This window comes from Oratosquilla oratoria, chromosome 1 (genome assembly GCF_046742065.1).
Source record: "Oratosquilla oratoria isolate Oo_2021 chromosome 1, ASM4674206v1, whole genome shotgun sequence".
NCBI classification, from domain to species: domain Eukaryota; kingdom Metazoa; phylum Arthropoda; class Malacostraca; order Stomatopoda; family Squillidae; genus Oratosquilla; species Oratosquilla oratoria.
Window position 1 is genome coordinate 50,524,258 of NC_134777.1, and position 18,934 is coordinate 50,543,191.

An 18,934-nucleotide genomic window follows, 5' to 3' on the forward strand; every position below is an offset into this window, starting at 1 on the left:
TAATTTTATCTTCCTTGGGGTTGAGTTGCCATGTCGATTGCTCTTATGACTTATTTAATCTTAGCAAACATTTTCTACATATAGTACCATGGGACGTACTGTTCACATATAGTTTAGAAAATGCAAAGTAAAAGTAAAAAATAATAATAATAATAATACTATGAACATAATGCATTACTTTACAAGAAAGAAAATAAGGATCAAGTACGAGATCTTCCCACATCCCCACCTTCCTGAAGGCGCATCCTCTCCCTGGCAATGTGTAGGGTCAAGAAGTGCCTTCCATTATTGCTCTTTAAAGTCTTTAGTCACCTACGAAACCGGCCTCCTCCTTAGACTTCCTCCTCCCACGCCATAGATCCCGCCAACTACAACTACTACCTCCTCCGTCTCTTATGGGTACCACTCCTAAGAAAAAAAAAAAAAAGAATGGCATGACCCGGACACCACCCTCTGCGACATCTCTCCCAACATCTCCGAGGAAGTATGATTTCTGCGAGTATCATAAACAAACTAAACATACATGTTGATAAATAAATAACAAAATAGAATGTTCAAAATGACGCCGGTTTTCCTTCGTCTTTGTTCGCACTCCTCGTAATATTGCCAGAACTCATGAGACGACTACAGGTGTGAGAAATGTTCTGATTTTAAATCATTTATCGTTTTGAAAATCCATTGTAAATAAACATTTAAAGAGTATGGAATATTTGAAAGTCTTTTTGTACAGTATTTTCCCAAAGTTAACTCAATATTTTGAAAAAATACAGCATGGATAGGATACAGCATGTAGGAAAGACATCTTCTGAGATGTCTTCTTTTATCGAACTCAGGTAAAGCAACCCGCGTGGGCAGTTCTCGCATGTTCCTCTCACAATGTTTGGATTTTTTTCATAATTTTTAAACCAAGGTCAGCATGGTTATGTTGTTACGTTTTATTCTAATTTGTGTCAAATAAAGGCGTGATCTGTAAAATATCTAAGCTCATTCATGGGTAACTTCGTCCATATTAAACAAAATCTTACGCCTCAGTATGGAACATGGAATATTTTCAAATGCAACGTCACGAATAAACTTCTAACAGCAAACAAACAAACGAACACACAGACTGACTGGTACACACGTGGATATATTCACTTCCACTCTAACTGTGAGCAAGTCTGGACCACTCGTTGTGTTCTTGTAACATTTATGAACCAAAAGCTTAGAAATGGAATAGCTTTACTGTGAATATCGCCCTTAGGGCATCAGTTGTCAGTTAAATAAGGGAAACTGGTGAAGGCATACAAGGAAGAAGGTGTAAGCAGTGTGAAAATTTGTTAACAAAGTGAATAAAGTGACAAGGTGAGTATTGCAGTTCTGGGAAAACTACGAAAATTTAAGTAAAAGTTATACTGAGACACTTGAGATGATGTTGTATAATTTGCTAGTGTAATTTTAGTTGAACTATACTTCAAAATATCGTGTACTGTACCAGTGTACCGTATGAATGTTAATTATGGGAGGAGAAGCCGTAGGGGATTTGTCACATTAAAAAAATCCTTTGTAAGAAAATAGACACCTTAACCACTGGGTATGAGGGTTTGGTTTCTCAGGAGTCAGTGGGCTTCCAATGATTCCAGTAACATTAATGAATGGTGCATTCGTGGCAGTTGCACGACGCTTGTGGCGCGTTTGGGGAGGTTGTATTTTCTAGATGCTAAAAGGTCACATTATATCAATTTCCTGTTTGCTTGCTTGCTTGGGTACAGTGACAGAACATGGTGGAGTACACTGTAGATTTGTAGTCTACATTGAGTTTAGAGGCGTTGAGACAAACGATTTTTTTTCTCTCTGTCTAGACTGAACATCTCAAATAAATTCACGAGGAAAACACTGGCGGATGACAATGGTGCTATTTACATATAGATCTAAATGGTGGCTGTTGCAAAAGATTTTTTTTTTTATTCTTTTCTGTGTAGTGCTTAATCTACTTCTACAATGTACAGTACATGAACTGAATATGGACACAGTATTCATGCATAGTTTATATATATATATATATATATATATATATATATATATATATATATATATATATATATGAGATATATATATATATATATATATATATATATATATATGATATATATATATATATATATTTATATATATATATATATATATATATATATATATATATATATAAGCATGGAACATATATTGAGAATTATATCGATTGTATGACTACTTGCCGTTAGCAATGGCTGACGCAGGTTTACTGCGCTCGGCCGAATGACGACGGTGAGGTCCGACACAATAGGAGTTCTCTGGAGAGGTCATGATGCGACATCTTGTAGCTAAAATGCGTGCGTGAGTGCGTGTGCACGCTGGACACTTAAGGGATTAAGAATTTCCTTCAATAATCTTGCAACAAAACCGCCCAGCGTGTTGCATGGTGTTTTCCGAATTTTGTGTTGATTTGTAAAATAAATAAATAAATAAATAAGTATTTCGACTCTTCGCTCATCTTGGCGTTGGGCACCGTAATAAAATCGGAAGGAACAGGTGGTTGGAATGCCTATTGCGGAGAGAGAGGAGTGGGCGCCTGTGGATGGGGTTAGGTGAATTATGCAATAGTTTTTACCAGTAGCTCATCATATTTTGTTCATGTCCACATCCTTTGATGTTTCTACGTATTTCTCCGGCACTATTAATTATCAACATGAACATCGACTTAAAGCTGGTAAGGAGAAATCTGATGGTGAAAACCAATTAGCGGTTCAGATTTTTTTTTTAACAGGTTTTAGCTATTGATATTATATTCACACTGGCTGAAGCAGACTGGCAGCTAGTAGGGTAGACTAGTATTCCTGGTAATCCTTGTGCGGATGTTTTTCTTCTGAGTAAAATCACCAGGCGGGAACCATAACTAATGTATAAATATGTGTAAACAGTGAAATTGTTGAAACGAGTTCGACCTTCCGCAATGTCAGTAACAAATGGATGTAAATAGCAGTGGGAAAGGTGATGCTATGATGGTATTTCAGACTCCGGTGGAAGGGAATAGAACACCTTTAATTGTCAACTAAGTGCTATCAGTGAATAGGGTGTAAATACTGCCAAACAGGGCATGATTTCGGTTGTAAGTTGCAACCTGTAGATTGTATTAGGCGTGGTGTATCTTTGTTTTGTACTGGATGTGGCCCATGGTGTCATTTGTTGCTAGCCGTGTTGGAAGTTCGAGGTGATTGTACGATTATTGTATTTTGTGTTGTCACCGCCCACTTCCTCCTCTCCCATGTTCGGCAACGGGCGGACTGTCTTATTGTATGGGAGAATCGTGGTCATAGGTTTTATTTAATACTTTTTCGTTATGCTTGTGGAGACTTTGAAGTGCTGCATGCATTCAGGGCTAGGTGGGCGCCACACATCCACTAGATACGGCAAATTCACTCGAATATAAACCTAGGTTGTAATGGGAAATAACCTTTCTGACATCTGAGAACACTGCACACTCTACACTTAATTGTATTGGAGTTATTACATTGGGCAGATGGCAGAAACTAGGGGTGACAAGTAAGGGTCGAAGAGTGACCGATATTTCATTAGCATACATCTGCCTCTAGTCATGGTGAGAAATTTGCATATAGATTAGTTGAATACTCCTTAATTTTTTATTTTCTCTTTATTATTTCTGTTATTGCAGTATGTTTTTTTTTTATCTTGTATATTCATAACTAAATAACAGTCAGTTCAAAGTCCGGAGCTGTTAGTGTGACACCATTGTTTGCAGTTGCTGATTCAAGATTATCCTAGAAAGTTATGTGATGCTTAGAATCGTAGTTTTCTTGGGTTGTGCATTTTCCATACCATAAATGATTGACTTTATCTCGAGTACTCCACGGTTACAGTAGTGTGATGTTAACCAAATCTTTGTTACTGCAACTTGAACGTATTTTGTATAGAAATTGCTTAAAGTGTGTGTGCTATTTTCATTATTAATATATATTGCAGAGTTGCAGCTTCGCCATGGCAATATTCGTTGGTTATCGGGTATATTTAGTACTCAGTTTATCTTACGTAAAAATATATCCAACATTCAATAATAAATTTTACATTTGTATAGTTTAAAACAGGGTGATTTTACAGCCAACTTACAACGCCCTGTTCCCTTTCGTGAATTTTACAATATCATCATTGTATTCATGCATACACTTGTCACTTGCTTCTATGTAGTCTATATTTTAGGGAACATCACTACGGACCAGAGTAACGCAGCATTATTTTATGATTGTCAATTTATCTCCAGTCAAAAAAAAAAAAAAAAAAAATGCTAGTCGCTTTTAACTTGTACTATGCTACTATTTTGCTGCTACCTTTCATCTTTCCATTACCACCTCTGTCACTCTACCTCTTCGGTACAATACAAGGATAGAAACTCTGTTTATTGGTGACAAAATACCACTAACCTAGGATTATAGAATGCCAGGAAAACCTCAGCAACGCGCCTGAGTGAGTTCCCGTACTAAACCAGGCCTTCATAACAAAAAAGAAAACGACTCTCCTTTCGGACAAGTGAGGTTTGCTTGCGGTCTCTTTGCGGAGGTGGAGGGGGAGGGGGAGGGGGATTTTTTTTTTTTTTTTTTACAGGTCTTACCGGGTTTAGAAATCCCGACGTATGAGGATGATGTTGGCATGCTGCGCATAACCACATGGGCTTGCAATTTTTGGCTTCGTATCAGTTTTATTGTTATGATTAGATTGCATATTTAGTAGTTGTTGTGCGAGTATAAGCCAGCCTTCACCACACACACACACACACACACACACACACACACACACACACACACACACACACACACACACACACACACACACACACAGGTCCTTGATAGAGAGGACTTATTAAATTGGGATAAGAGAAATACAAGGGGACATGATCAGAAACTCGAAAAGGATAGTTAGAGAAGAGACCTGAAAAGAAAAAAAAAAAATTCTACACAGATTGGTGGATATCTGGAACAAACTGGATCAGACAATAGTGTGTGCAAAAACTATACACGAACATAATAGTAAACTAGACACTGCGAGATACAAAGACGGGACCTGCACAGCCCCCTTCCCCGCAAGATACAGCTAAATAAATACACACGCGCGCGCGCGCGCTGCTAGTCGTTACTCTAATTCTCGTGGGTGGGGAGTTGGGTGTGTGCGTGCAAAGTCACAGTATTACCCATAACGCGGTCATATATAAGCTCTGAGCTCCCTTCTGGGAGGGAAATAGCTGACAATCACTAGTCCAACATGTGATCCAAGACCATTGTGAATCTCTCTCTCTCACACACACACACACACACACACACACACACACACACACACACACTGCGAGAATTGAGCCCGTCTCGATTAACCTTGTCACTATTAATGAATTGCACTTTTATTATGGATGCTGCCAAGTGATTTAATTCAGCCGAGAGAAACTCCCATGATCAGCTGTCTGTCCGCTGATATGGGTGGGGAAGATATTAGTGACACGTGTCTGTAATCCCTTGCGTACCGGGTGGCACGATACCATTTTGATTATTCTATCATGTTTGTTTTATTTTTATCTATTTAATTATTCTATTATTTATCTATTTATATACTCTATTTCCATGGCACCATCTCCTCTAGAGTGAAGATAGAGCCTTGTTATTTTGAACCCCAGGCTATTATATTCATTTCCCTGGCATCCCTTTGGTAGTGAAGCGAAAAAATGCAAGTAAAACAAGATCAAACTTGATTGAAATAATTCACGTAATTAGAATCGTATGATTCTTAATACGGTAGCGAGTGCCACCTACCGTAGAGACCAAGGCCCAATGTGACTTACATGATATGAGCAACCTTCAGCCCAAGGAGAGTAGGTCTGCTCCCGTGCGCATTTGATGACGTCATATCGCATACTAGTCATAACAAATTGGTACCGCCTGCTGCTTCGGGTTGATGTCATGATATTACGACACTGCTTGTGCGGAGTAGTGGAAGCTTTTACGAATTAGTAAATTTCTATTTCTTTATTGCCTTTGGAAATGTCCATTAGTCATGGTCCTTTCAACACATTAATGTACTTTATAGATATTGTTCCGCCGAAAGATAGGCTATTTTTATGCAGATAAGGTCGCACTCCAGTCTGGAAGGGGTTTCGATTTATCGAGAGCTTTTTCTAATTGGAGGTCGCCCCTACTGCAGAACAAAATCATATCTCCTTAGCCTGGATAAAAGATCAAAGCACATCACCATGTCGAAGGGGCTAGTGCGATAGCCAAGGTAAACAATATTCCCGCCAAAACTTATCAACCTTGTTTTGAATCTTTTCAAAAGTGTGACGTCATTTAGAAGTATTTTTCACCCATTGTGAATAGACTTTTGAATCTGGTTTTGTTAGAAACCTGTCGAACGTGTCAGTGTAGACCAGGACAGAATTGAACGAATTTGTTGCAATGGCACGAACAGAAATATGGTTACATTCTACTTGCACGCAGGGATGCAGTGTCGTCGGAGCTTACTGGAATGCCTCTTGTAGGTGTGTGTAGTAACTTTAGAAGTATTTTTCCAGGATATGGTTTTTACAGTATTTGTATGGTTACGGCGGTGATTTACGAGTATCCTAAGATAGCTTCCCAATTGATCAGTCGACCCGTTGCACCGGATCTGTCTTGCATGCAACTGTCAACAGCCACCGGACTTGCCCACAATTCACTAAAGAAAACACTCGTTTTATCCGGTAAAGCTAAGGTGGGGCAGTCTAAGATGAGGTGTTCGGTGTCTTGTGGGTGACGGCTGCATCTGGGGGCAGTTTTATCTGTAGCTAAACTTTGTCAGTGCCGGTACAGTCTTAATGCTAGATGGTGACCTGAACGCAAGTGTACTTTGTGGTTCTTGTTTTTTTTTTCAGGCTGGTGTGTTGGGGGCAGTGGTGGTGATAGTGATGGAATAGGGTGTTTGGTGGGCGGTCATAAAGCTTGCTTTGTGATCAGTGTGAATGTGTTTTGCGTAGTACAGATGGCAGAATATTGTTGATATTTAATCAGCGTGCTACTGTTGTAATTTTTGTTGCATTCAGTTGGACTTGCTTATGTGCTATAATGTATAAAAATGCGTACTTATTAGTTTCATTTGATATTCTATTGTGATAATTGCTGGTGCAGGTGTTCTATTGAAGTGATTTTGGTGTATCCAGTTATTAATTTAAATTCTTTATTTTGTATAGATTGTAGTCTTATGTTTTCTAAATTGTTAGGAACCTGTGAAAGCGTAGTCGTGTGTAGTTCTTGAGAATTGGTTGTAGACTGATTAACATTTCCTTCTGTTGTTCAAAGCCTGCGCTTGCGACTAATTTGTGTTTATATTTTTGGTGATTTTTCACTGTCAGGTTTTTGACGTGCGGGCCAAAGGTCATGTGAGTATCAAAAGTGAAGCCTATAATTTTAGGGTTCTTTTCTAGTGGAAGGGTTTGGTAATTTTATTTTACTATGTGGAGACTTAGTCTGATACGGTGTGAATGTAATACTCGAGGTGAGTAACGCGCAGCTGTGGACGTTGTTGCCTCCACGTATCCGTTGAAGCAAATACAAGCACACATATTTTAAAGCGGTGATTCCCAACCTGTTATTCGCGACCACAACGTTGCTCAGTTTGGCAGTGTTCTTCTACGGTTACTTAGTCTATTCGCAAGCACCAACGTCGTAGGCTATAAGACCTCTCATTAGTTGATATCCTCAAATATATGTATGAATTATACAAATTTTGTTTACAAACAATCCTTGCAATCATGTTAATTTCCGAGTCCTTTAAAATAAGTCTTAGACTGTCATAATTTGCAAAATAATGCTGGTACTCTCATAATTACCCATGAAATAACAGGTAGATGTTCGTCACCTTTACAGAATTATGAAAGAGTGTTGCATGTCGCACCGATGGAGAAGCCATTGCACATTTGCGACAATTGACATGGCTTCGCGAAACGGTAGGCTAGAGATGTTAACACTGTTTACCTTTGTCGTCGTCGTCGACGTTGTTGTTGTTGTTGTTCTTCTTCTTCTTCTTCTTCTTCTTCTTCTTCTTCTTCTTCTTCTTCTTCTTCTTCTTCTTCTTCTTCTTCTTCTTCTTCTTCTTCTTCTTCTTCTTCTTCTTCTTCTTCTTCTTCTTCTTATTCTTCTTCCGACCCACGCCGTTCCTATCTTCCTCTGTGATTTAGTAGGGACATCATATTCAAACGCACGAAGATGTCGTCACCTCCCCTCTTCTGGGGAAAGCTGCTTAACTCGCACCCTCATCTGTTGTGTTATCTATCTCCATAGTTAACACTAACATGTTTCATGAAGTTTTCCTGGCGGCAGTTCACCAGTGAAGAACCTACTATACCAATGTGGCTTCTCTTGAGTCAGTTTAGTGGATTTGAGGCCATAATTTAAGCGAGTTCTCCTAGCCGCGGGGTCTGAAGTTCTTTGCTATCGGAGACGAGCAGAGGCATGGCGACAATCAAAACTGTATGTAAAAAGTGACATTTGTAGCGAAGGCGCTCATCAAGATAGTGTCTCAGATACCGAAGGGTTTCACGGAGATGAATGAAATAGCCTGGTAATAGCCAAGTAGAGTCGATAAAAAAAAATCGTTCAAACTTGCTAAGGATCTCGTCGCATCACCGGATCAGACGTCATGAGACAACAGGCACCGTTGCATACCCCTTAACTTCACCAGTGCTCCGGGTTTGTCAGTATGTCACAGCTGTGCAGATGTATATTTACAACTTTATCAACTAAAATGACTATAAGGGAACTGCTGTACATAGAAACGAATTAACCTGTGAATGTTCAGAGCCGTCACGATAAGCTGAATAAAATCACCTGACTTGGTAATGACATTCTGCTTCGCATGCGCAAACTATAGTGTGGCCACTTGATATATCTGTCCATGCACGTGCTTGTTGGCCGACCTCATTGTTACTAGAGGCTTTGTGGTAAGAGAAGCCTTTCTTCCGGTAGTATTGCATTCCAGAAGTTTGTCGACATCTTCAAACATTCACCAACTAGGCCAGATAATCAATTGTGATAATGGTTTATTCTTGTTAATGTTATAGATCAGTGGTTCTTAACCTTGTTGGAGGTACTGAACCCCGCAAGTTTCATACATGCATTCATCGAACCCTTCGCAGTTGGAAAAATAATTTTTTTTTTCTTCAAATTCAAAACATAGGAACTATATGCTGTATTAGTGCACAAACTGTACCATGGATCATTTGCGCACGAAATCACTGTGTTCAAAGAACAAAACCAACAAAACATGAATTTCACATAAAACAAAAACATAATGAATATTTGTGCCAAACCGCCGAACCCCGGAAACTGACTCACCGAACCCCTGGGGTTCGATCGAACCCAGGTTAAGAAACACTGTTATAGATATTTTCATCTCGCTCGCCTTGCATTGCTTCCGCGAGTCAATGAGTCACTCTTTTTGTTTCACACAAAACTATCTCTCTCTCTCTCTCTCTCTCTCTCTCTCTCTCTCTCTCTCTCTCTCTCTCTCTCTCTCTCTCTCTCTCTCTCTCTCTCTCTTTCTCTCTCTCTCACTCTCTTCCTTCGTCTCTTAAACCTGATTAAGCAAAACTGAGTCGTCGTGATCGACCGATGCCATTTTGGGGACTGGCATGGGCAGTGATGAAGTTGTAGCGATCACGCAATAGGAAGCTGTCTTTGGGCTTCTCGAAGCAGAAAAAAGTGCACTGCACAAAGGTGGTGCATAGCCGAATCGAACTTGGTTAGATTAGTTTGAAATAGGTAAAGTTAGGTTAAACTAAGTCACAAATCATGTGGAAACACAAAGAAAAATATATGAAGTTACAAAGGAGAATTTTTGTCCCTTCCATATGGAACTAAAAACCTGCAATCTTACGTAAGGATTGCTATGCGACCTGTGATGGACCGCTTTCTTGCATTTTTGGCTTCAGAATATCTGTCTCGCCCATGAGGAGATAAAATGAGAGGGGGAGAGGGTGGTGGATGGAAGTTCTATGAGTGGGAGTAGGTACGTGTCTTTGACTTGGCTACCTGCTTTATAAGAAGAAAAACTTGGCTTATAGATAGAATAGAATAGGATATCTGTCTCAAGGTCCCCCCTCGCGACATCTGTCCCATCGCGTCCTTAACCTTCAACTTCGACTGACCGGTCTAAGTTAGACTGTGAAGCAGTCCTGTAGGCCGCGTCTACACGTGTGATGAAACATGTGCTTACAGTCAAGTGCAATATGACAACGAACAAGCTGTCGACTCGAAAAGAACGCTAGTATATGTATTCTCTTCAACATCCTGCGTGGCTGCCATGTTAATGGCACCTGTGCATACAGATTCATTTGGTCTCAAGATCGACCCTGGCCTAAATAAAACCAGCTGGCGGCAGCAAGGTCAAAAGCCGAGGAGCTGCTGTGTCGCTGTGGTGGAAGGGTTGACTATGAATAGGAAGCATTGCCGGTTCAACTGCATAATGTGTGCGGTGAGTACTACTGACGTCACATATCCGGTCCACCCGCCGGCAGTGTAGACCCTTGCTGGTCGCACAGGTGGGTCTTCGAAGGGGTCGGAGGAACTCCGACAAGAATTACTCCCCCCCTCAACATATTTCGGTGATATTTTGTGATTCGGTACTTTCAGTATCTGTCACCAGACGCTGGTCCATATTGCAGTGTGATTAGTCTCAGCGACACTTTATTTATTTACAATTTTTTTGTGTTTTATCTATTTTTAATGAGATCATCAAAATACACTGTGACACTAGGGTCGTATCATGAAGGATCCTCAATTTTAGGATTTTAGTATTTGTAAGTGGGAAATATATTTCTTAGCTCCGAATAGGCAGGTTGTCTACTTTGAATCACTTCCATACCAGGTGTCTTTTTATTCTTTTAGTCTGCCTGTTGCCAGACTAATTGATGCATGTCCGTGGTACATCATTCAGCAGTAAAGTTGTCATAGCCCGCCTCGATTACAACCCTTCCTTACCGGGGAGCACTTTTCCTTTCACACCTGCTGCCGCATGGTTATTTTATTTATTTCCGTTACACCCTCACGGAAGGGAAAGGGGTAAGGAGATCTTATAGATGTCCTATAATTGTGTCCTCCGTCGCGTAGGTGTTCGTTACTTATTTTTACACTTCCCCTGACCTTGGGGTTTTCCTTTTATCTTTACTTTTAATGTGGATAGGAGGTAAAGGAAACACGGGCTGAGGGAAATACTTTCATTCCTGACTAGTTTCGCCTGAGTGGCTTCTTCAGAGGAATATAGTTTGAAGTCAAGTTGGTCAATATATATGGCATAAAAAGGAACGTGGCAAAGTGTCAGGTTGGTCCCCCACTCGACCTCCTCTGTCCCTTTACCTCCTATCCACATTCGTCACAATGTATACACATTTTACTTTTAATGTTAAGAATTGTATATCTGTCCCTCTTTATAGTCATTCAGCTGGCTCTTCGAGGGCATCCAATTCCAGTTCTCTTTAATGTGTGGAAAGTTTAGACAGTTGATCCTTGATCATTTCCTGCTATGGAATCTTCACTGTAAAGTGTCGAGCTTTTCTCAAAAGCGTTCGTGACTCTAGGGAAATCCGTTTTTGTGTCATGCCCTTTTCCATCTTGGCATAGAAGACCAGGTAAGCTAGTGAGGGAGAGCAATTCCTGTTCCTATCAAATCGGGCCAATAATGTGATGTTCAGTGCGGACGGGATATTGGGACCAAGTTTACTTGTGTCTGTATGTTATAGTTCGCCTCCCAAGCCCTTTCAGGGCGGCGAGTCTCAGACAAGAGCTCTGGGATTCCAAACAGGTTGTCTCGAGGCGGTGATATTGTTCAGCATCTATTTGGTCTTCTAGAGATTTTTCTCTGTCCATGTATATACAAATAGGCTTCTTCCCTCTTATAAGGGAAGTAGCCAGCCAAGGCATGTGGCCATCCCACTCCCATCCGTCCCCTATTTCCCCTTCATCATAGGTTGTAGAAATCCTTGAGGTTTAGAAAAAAAAAGCTTAAATAGAGGGCTCAATGAACATGAAGGGTTGAGAAACGATTGTGCGCACGCCCGGGCTTTCGCATGCTCAGTCGTGTAAGATTGGCTTCACGTATAAGTAGTACAGCGACTGGCGTCCTCCAGGGAAATATGGCAGTTGTCTTCAAGTCGAACGTTTCTGACACGTTCGTTGTCGTGAAACTCGTTCAGGGTGTCGATCGACGACTCGGAGATTGGGGACGCCGCGGAGACGTCAGCCACTGTGGTACCTGTAAATGGAACCATCTGTACGTGTGTGTGTGTGTGTGTGTGTGTGTGTGTGTGTGTGTGTGTGTGTGTGTGTGTGTGTGTGTGTGTGTGTGTGTGTGTGTGTGTGTGTGTGTGTGTGCGTGCGTGCGTTCGTGCGTTCGTGCGTGCATATTTGTGGACATGGGCGTACTGGTGCTGGTCACATGCAGGCCACCATGTGGCTTCTGTGCATTACGAAACTTTAGTAATCTGTCAAGAACATTTTGTCGAAATGTGACAGCATTGTGATGAAGAGAACTGTCTGTAGATGTAAATGACGTATTTTTTGTCTCTGGAACTTAGGTCGAACGCTGGCCACTGATGAAAATAAAACAACAACAACGGTATTTTTATGAGCGCTTGTTTTGCTGATAATCCAAAGGTTAGTCCGTTTTCCCCATACGAAGGGGAACGGTGGTTTACATGTACCTGTATGTTTGTGTATGTGTTGTATTTACCTAGTTGTATCTTACGGGAAGGGGAGCTACGCTCGTGGTATTCCGTCTCTGTATCTTGTCATATCTAATTTGCTCTTAAAGTTTGTGTGTATGTGTATGTGTGCACGTGTGTGTGTTTGTGTGTGTGTGTGTGTGTGTATGTAGGTGTGCGCGCGCGCATGTGATTAACCATGGTCTTGGATCAGGTGTTGAACTCGTGATCGACAATTAATTCCCTCCCGGAAGAGAGCTCATGCATGTGTGCATGTGTATGTGTGTGTGCCCATTTGTATGTGTGTGTGTTCGTGTGTGTGCATTTGTGCGTGTGTACTTCTTGCCGTAACTATATTTGTTAGTAACGATGTTGTGTGTATTTGTTGCATTTTGTATATATACACGTGTACCTATACATGTGTGGATACATGTATATGTGTATGGGCACGTACATTATATGCATGTACACTATATGTATACATGTATGTATATATAGATAATATGCGTAGATGTATATAAGCGTTTATGTGCATTATGTATACGTGTTTATGTACATGTGTTATGTGTATGAATGTATCTTACGTTACAGATTTACCTTTTTAACATTGATGTTATCAGTAGTGTTTATTGTTTTTGCTGATTTCAAACCTTGATAAGTCGCGTGATGCGCATCCTGTCGAGTGCCGACCTTCGTTGGCCGGTTGGGGTCACACTTCCGTTGCCACGGAAGCCCCCGCTCAAGATGACATCAGGAGACCAGAGGAAGTCTGCCGTTTCTTCTTTCCGTCACGGTTGTATGCTGTGATTCTTTGCCATTTTTTTTTTTATCTTATACTCCTCATTTCCTCATCCATTTGAACCCCTCCACCACCGAGTAAGGGGCAGGAGCACGGGTACGAATAGAATCATCTGACGGCAGCCATTAGTTGAGCATAAGTGCTACCTGGTTTGTTTAATCCCGTGTTTGTGTGTTAACGTTTGCGATTCACCCAGGTCGTGGATAACGTGATGGACTCATGGTCGACAGTTACCCTTTCGGAAGGGAGCTCTATAGCTCGCATGGTTCGATATCTGGGATATGCTGTGACTACACACACGCGCGCACACACACACACACACACACACACACACACACACACACACACACACGCACGCACGCACGCACGCACACATATACATACATATACACACACACGCGCGCATATACATACACTTACACACACACACACACACACACACACACACACACACACACACACACACATATATACATATATGTATATATGTATATATATGTATATATATATATATATATGTATATATATATATATACATACACACACACACACATGCACACACACACACACACACACACACACACACACACACACACACACACACACACACACACACACACATACACACACATGTGTATGTATGTGCGTGCGTGCTCTTGCTCACGAATTAGATTTTTTGTGTGTATATTTGATGGCGTACTTATTAACGCATTTATATAAAATTATAAAGGCTTGGGATTAGCAACAACAAAAAGGATACTGTCGGGTGGAAGGGTTGACAGATATTTCACGTGAATTTTTGCCCTTGTTTGTGGTTTGCTCCAAGAAGCGTCGTTTCTACTCGCCACGCTTCCCTTGCCTCAGTGGCAGCGCCGGCACTTGATCCCACAGCCGGGAGCGATGGTAAGCATGGGAGCAGACGGATATCAGGCAGGTTGGTATTGGGAGGCAGGCAGAAAGGTAGGTCGGCAAGCATACAGACAGACAGACAGGCAAGTCATATGTTTGTGGCGAAGAAACCGGTATCCATGTAGCCACGAAAGCAAGGAAGCAGACAGACAGGCTCGTAGGTGCTGACAGTCAGGCAGGTAGGTAGGTAGGCAAGCTGGTAGGTAGGTCGTCAAGTAGACGGATAGACAGATAGGCAGTTAGGTGCATATAGCAAGGAGACTGTATAAAGGCAGGAAAGCTGGTAGACAGGAAGGTAATGATAGGCAGGCTGGTAGGTAGGCAAACATGTAGGTAAGTCGGTAAGTAATCAGGTGCATGTGACAAGCAGATAAATAGAAAGGTAGGGAAACAGAGAGATAAGCAAATAGGCAAACAACAAGAAGGAAGCGGGCAGACGCCCAGGTAGTACTGGCCGGTAGACAAGTAGGTAGGTAAGCAGGTAGGTAGGTAGATCGGCAAGCAGGCAGGGAAGCGGAAAGGCAGTGGGAACCAGGCAGGTAGGTACAGGTGGCAAGCAAACGCAGTCAAGCATATATCCAGGCAGGCCGGGAAGCAGGCAGGCAGGCAGGCAGGCAGGCAGGTAGGTGGGCAGGCGAAAGGCTTCGCCCGAGTGTCGTAAGTAATAGTGCGTGAAGTTTGTTGTAGACATCCTTCTCCCCCCAACCCAGGTTAGGCGTAATGGCTTCACGGAACACCTGGGCGAGGCCCAGCGTCTGGGCTCCGTAGCACGCATTCCAGGTAGCTTCCTCCCCCCCTCTTCCTCCTCCCCCTTCCCCTTCCTTTTCTCCTCCTCTTCCCTCCCCCCACCCTCTTCTTCTTTTTCCTCCTCCTCCTCCCCTGCCTCCACCCCCCTTTTTCTTTTGAACTGTTTTCTTTATCTTTCATATTCTTCTTTGGCTTTTTTTAACCCTGTCCTCGTCCTGGTCCCAACCCCACCTCGGCTGGCTGGCTGGCTGGCTCACACCTTAGTCGTGGACAGTTCCCGGGGTCGCCCTCCCCGGCCGTCAACCCGGAGTGGGGTTCACCAACCTAACCTATCAAGCTCCCGAACTCCTTTCTTAGATGTTGCCGTCAGCCACAGCAGGCTTTGGCTGATTGTCCTTAAGGGAGTCTATTCCCCTTCTCTTCCCTCCTTTCCCTTCATTTCTCTCCCTTTCTCTCCCTTTCCTTTCTCTTCTCTTTCTTTTAATTTTCTTTCTTTTCCTTTCCTACATTTTCTTTTTTCTTCTCTTCATCTTTCTTGCCCTTGCATTTCTTCCACTTTCCTCGCTTCTCCTCCACTTGCCTTGCCTTGCCTTCCACAGCCCAAGTCACCTTTCCCTACTCCTCACCTCATCTTTCCCTCTCTCATCTCACTCCCCCACATACTCAGTGTGATTCCTTCCAGCTCTTAATCCTCAGCGGCCCTTAAGTCCTTTAAGTCTCCCCACTTGTACCCACTCCCCCATTCTGACCCCCTCCCGTGTCTTGCCGTTTTTTTTTTCCGTACCATATGACCTTCCCCCGACCCTCCAATGTTCTCATCCCCCCCCCCCCCCGAGATGGGACTCGTCATGCTAGCATTATCTTTCTCCCTCCTCTCCTCCCCTCCTCTCTCTCTCTCTCTCTCTCTCATTCCCTCTCCCTCCTTCCCTCCCTCCCTCTCTCTCCCTCATTCCCTCTCTCTCTCCCTCCCTTCCTCCCTCTCTCTCTCTCTCTCTCTCTCTCTCTCTCTCTCTCTCTCTCTCTCTCTCTCTCTCTCTCTCTTTCTTTCTCTCTCAACCCCCATGCTAATCTCCCCCACCCCCCTGCAAGTTTCCTCCGTCTCCAGCATAGCCCCCCCCCTCGCACCCCGTTTCTTCTCGACTCCCTACCGGTTTTGACTTCCCACGTCTCCATCTGCCCCACAGCTTCCCCCCTATGATTTTTCCTTACCCCCATTCCCCTGGGAGCATTTGTTAGAAAAAAAAAATATTGATGTGTCTTTTGTTCTAATTTCGACTTTTTTTTTAATAACCCTAGGATATTTGGCTTTGGAAAACGCCATGCCTAAAGTCCACATGGAAGTACATACATGTATACATGACACGACTTGAGGCGCATCTGGTAGAGTTCCCGCCTCCCGCTACCGCGGTTCGGGTTCGAATCCCGCCCAGGGCTGAAATAATTTCAGTATTGCTGCGTTGTGAGTCGATACTCCAACTCTCGTGGGCGGGGAATTGGGTGTGTGTGTTCATGTAAGGTCACATCATTACCCATAGATCGGTCATATATGAGCTCTGAGCTCTCCTCTGGGAGGGAAATAGCTGTCGATCACGAGTCCAACACGTGACCCAAGACCATGGTGAATCACATACATACAAACGCGCACGCACATTTATATATACGTATATATGCATATTGAAGTATGTTAGACAGGTGAATGGTAGGGTGGTTGGGGTTCTATTTCTGACGTTTCGTCCTCACCAGGACTTGTTCAGAGTACATCATGTACTCTAAAGAACGCCTGGTGAGTACAGTGCCCTGAAGAAGTCCTGATGAGGACGAAACATCAGAAATAAAACTCAAACAGTTCTGTGTGTTTCCCTCACCACCCAGCCACTCACATACCTTATAATTTATGCCCGGCAGCGGAAAGGTTCATGATAACCGAAATCCTGTCTAGGTGACTGCCCCCTCCCCCCAGTTCTCCCTCCAAATGATCCTTTGTCGCACTTATTACTCTCTGGAATTCGCCCTCCCCGACGGCACACCGGTCCCCTCTCCCGCCGGGACTTACCCAGAGGGCGCTGCGGGTTGGAATCCCTCGCGGTGTGGTGCCGTTGTTGGGAAGAATTCGTTCGGTCTTGTGTCGTCAGAACCTCCCTAAGAACGGTGCTTGCCGATACATTGACGTGAAGCGTCGGGTAGAGAAGGGAGGATTCCAGAGTGTGGGTAGGATGTAAGTTTAAGGTTCGTACTGGTCTTGAAGGCAGTGTGTGTGTGATACATACACACACACACACACACACACACACACACACACACACGCACACACACACACACACACACACACACACACACACACACACACACACACACACACACACACACACACGATCACATTTATAAGAGGCTGATAGAAAAGAGGGTTGAAGGAGAGGTAGAAGACGGGTTATTGCATTTTATAGGTAGGTTGTTTGTAAATAGCAGCCCGAGCGAGCTGCCTAAATCCGCTGTTCCGCTTTATGTAGGGCGCTCGAATTTATATTTGGTTATTGCTGAAATGACATTCCTTTATAACCTAGATGAGAATTATGCAGAGATTTGAGTTAGAAATAATACCGGAAAGGCTTTAAACAAAGAATCTGATTGGTGAAAGGGTGTAGGAGAAAATTCATTTGATTCACAAATGTAAGATCGCGCCCTTTGGGGAGGATCTTAATATAAAGTGAAAGATCATTGGACCAAGGAAATCACTACGTCACTGCAAAGCTCACGTAGGATCTTGTATACGTGCTCTCGGGGCATTCCTTTGAAGAACCTCGGAGAGAGAGCGTTGTGTAGTATTCGCACTAAACAGAAGAAAGATATAGAAGACTGTCATTCTCCTAGACAGAAAATAACAAAAAGAATTGAATCGCCATATCCATAAGTGAGGGCTACAGTGGCGACTACACACTGAAGTGGGCAAAACAATTTTTAAGTGACAGACGTATGAGAACAGTAGTAAAAGATGAAAACTAGGGCAGTAGAGGAGTAATTAGTGAGGTATCAAAGAGCTCACTACTGGCACCTGCAATGTTCCTATTGTATATAAATGACATGGTCAGTGGACTAAATATCCTTATAAAGAATTACAAATGGTGCCAAGATCATGAAGAAAGTGAAAAGTGAAAAGGAATGTAAACTGATGCAGTACTTTTATGGATGTTGTCAGGAATGGGAAATGAATTTCAAATAAAAATAAATGAAAAATCTTGGAACTAGGCCAACGTAGGAAAAAAAAAAAAAAACGCCGAGGAGATATCAAATGGAAAACATAGGAGGCAATGGGCTTAGGGATATTAATCAAGGATGATCCATCTTCAGAAAGGCATATAAAGAAAACAACATATATTTGCAATTTGTTTAGGAATATAAAAGTAGCATATAATTACATGGAAGAGTAGATGATGGTCATTGAAATTCTGATTCGTTCTAGATTGGAATAAATCGTTGTGTCACCATACTTGATTGAAGGTACAAGAAAAATAGAATGCAAAGGACTGTAGCCATGATGATCCTAAGACATATGAGGAAAGATTGAGAAAACTGAGACTTCCCACGTTGGAAGAACGAAGAGAGGGAGGCGATAAGATATTATTTAGATCCGAAAAAGGCATGGATGAATGGAGATGATTTGTTGGTATGAGTTCATTTAATAAATAATGAAAGATGATATTATACCTGTAGCTTGGCGTTTACAGTAGGTGTGTAGATTTAAG

At 42.4% G+C, this 18,934-nt stretch overlaps 1 protein-coding gene across 6 annotated transcripts in view; it reads left to right on the top strand.

Moving 5' to 3' along the window:
* Window positions 1–1,097: 1,097 nt before the first annotated feature.
* Window positions 1,098–18,934, top strand: part of LOC143018678 (N-acetylated-alpha-linked acidic dipeptidase 2-like) — a 114,762-nt gene continuing 96,925 nt past the window's right edge. For 3 of the 6 annotated variants that reach the window (XM_076174519.1, XM_076175828.1, XM_076175074.1), the window contains exon 1: window positions 1,121–1,344. The gene's annotated coding sequence lies outside the window, so the exon portion shown is untranslated. Of the gene's footprint in view, window positions 1,345–18,934 lie in introns of all 6 variants that reach the window. The other 3 variants (XM_076178078.1, XM_076177199.1, XM_076176452.1) reach the window with 2 other exon arrangements.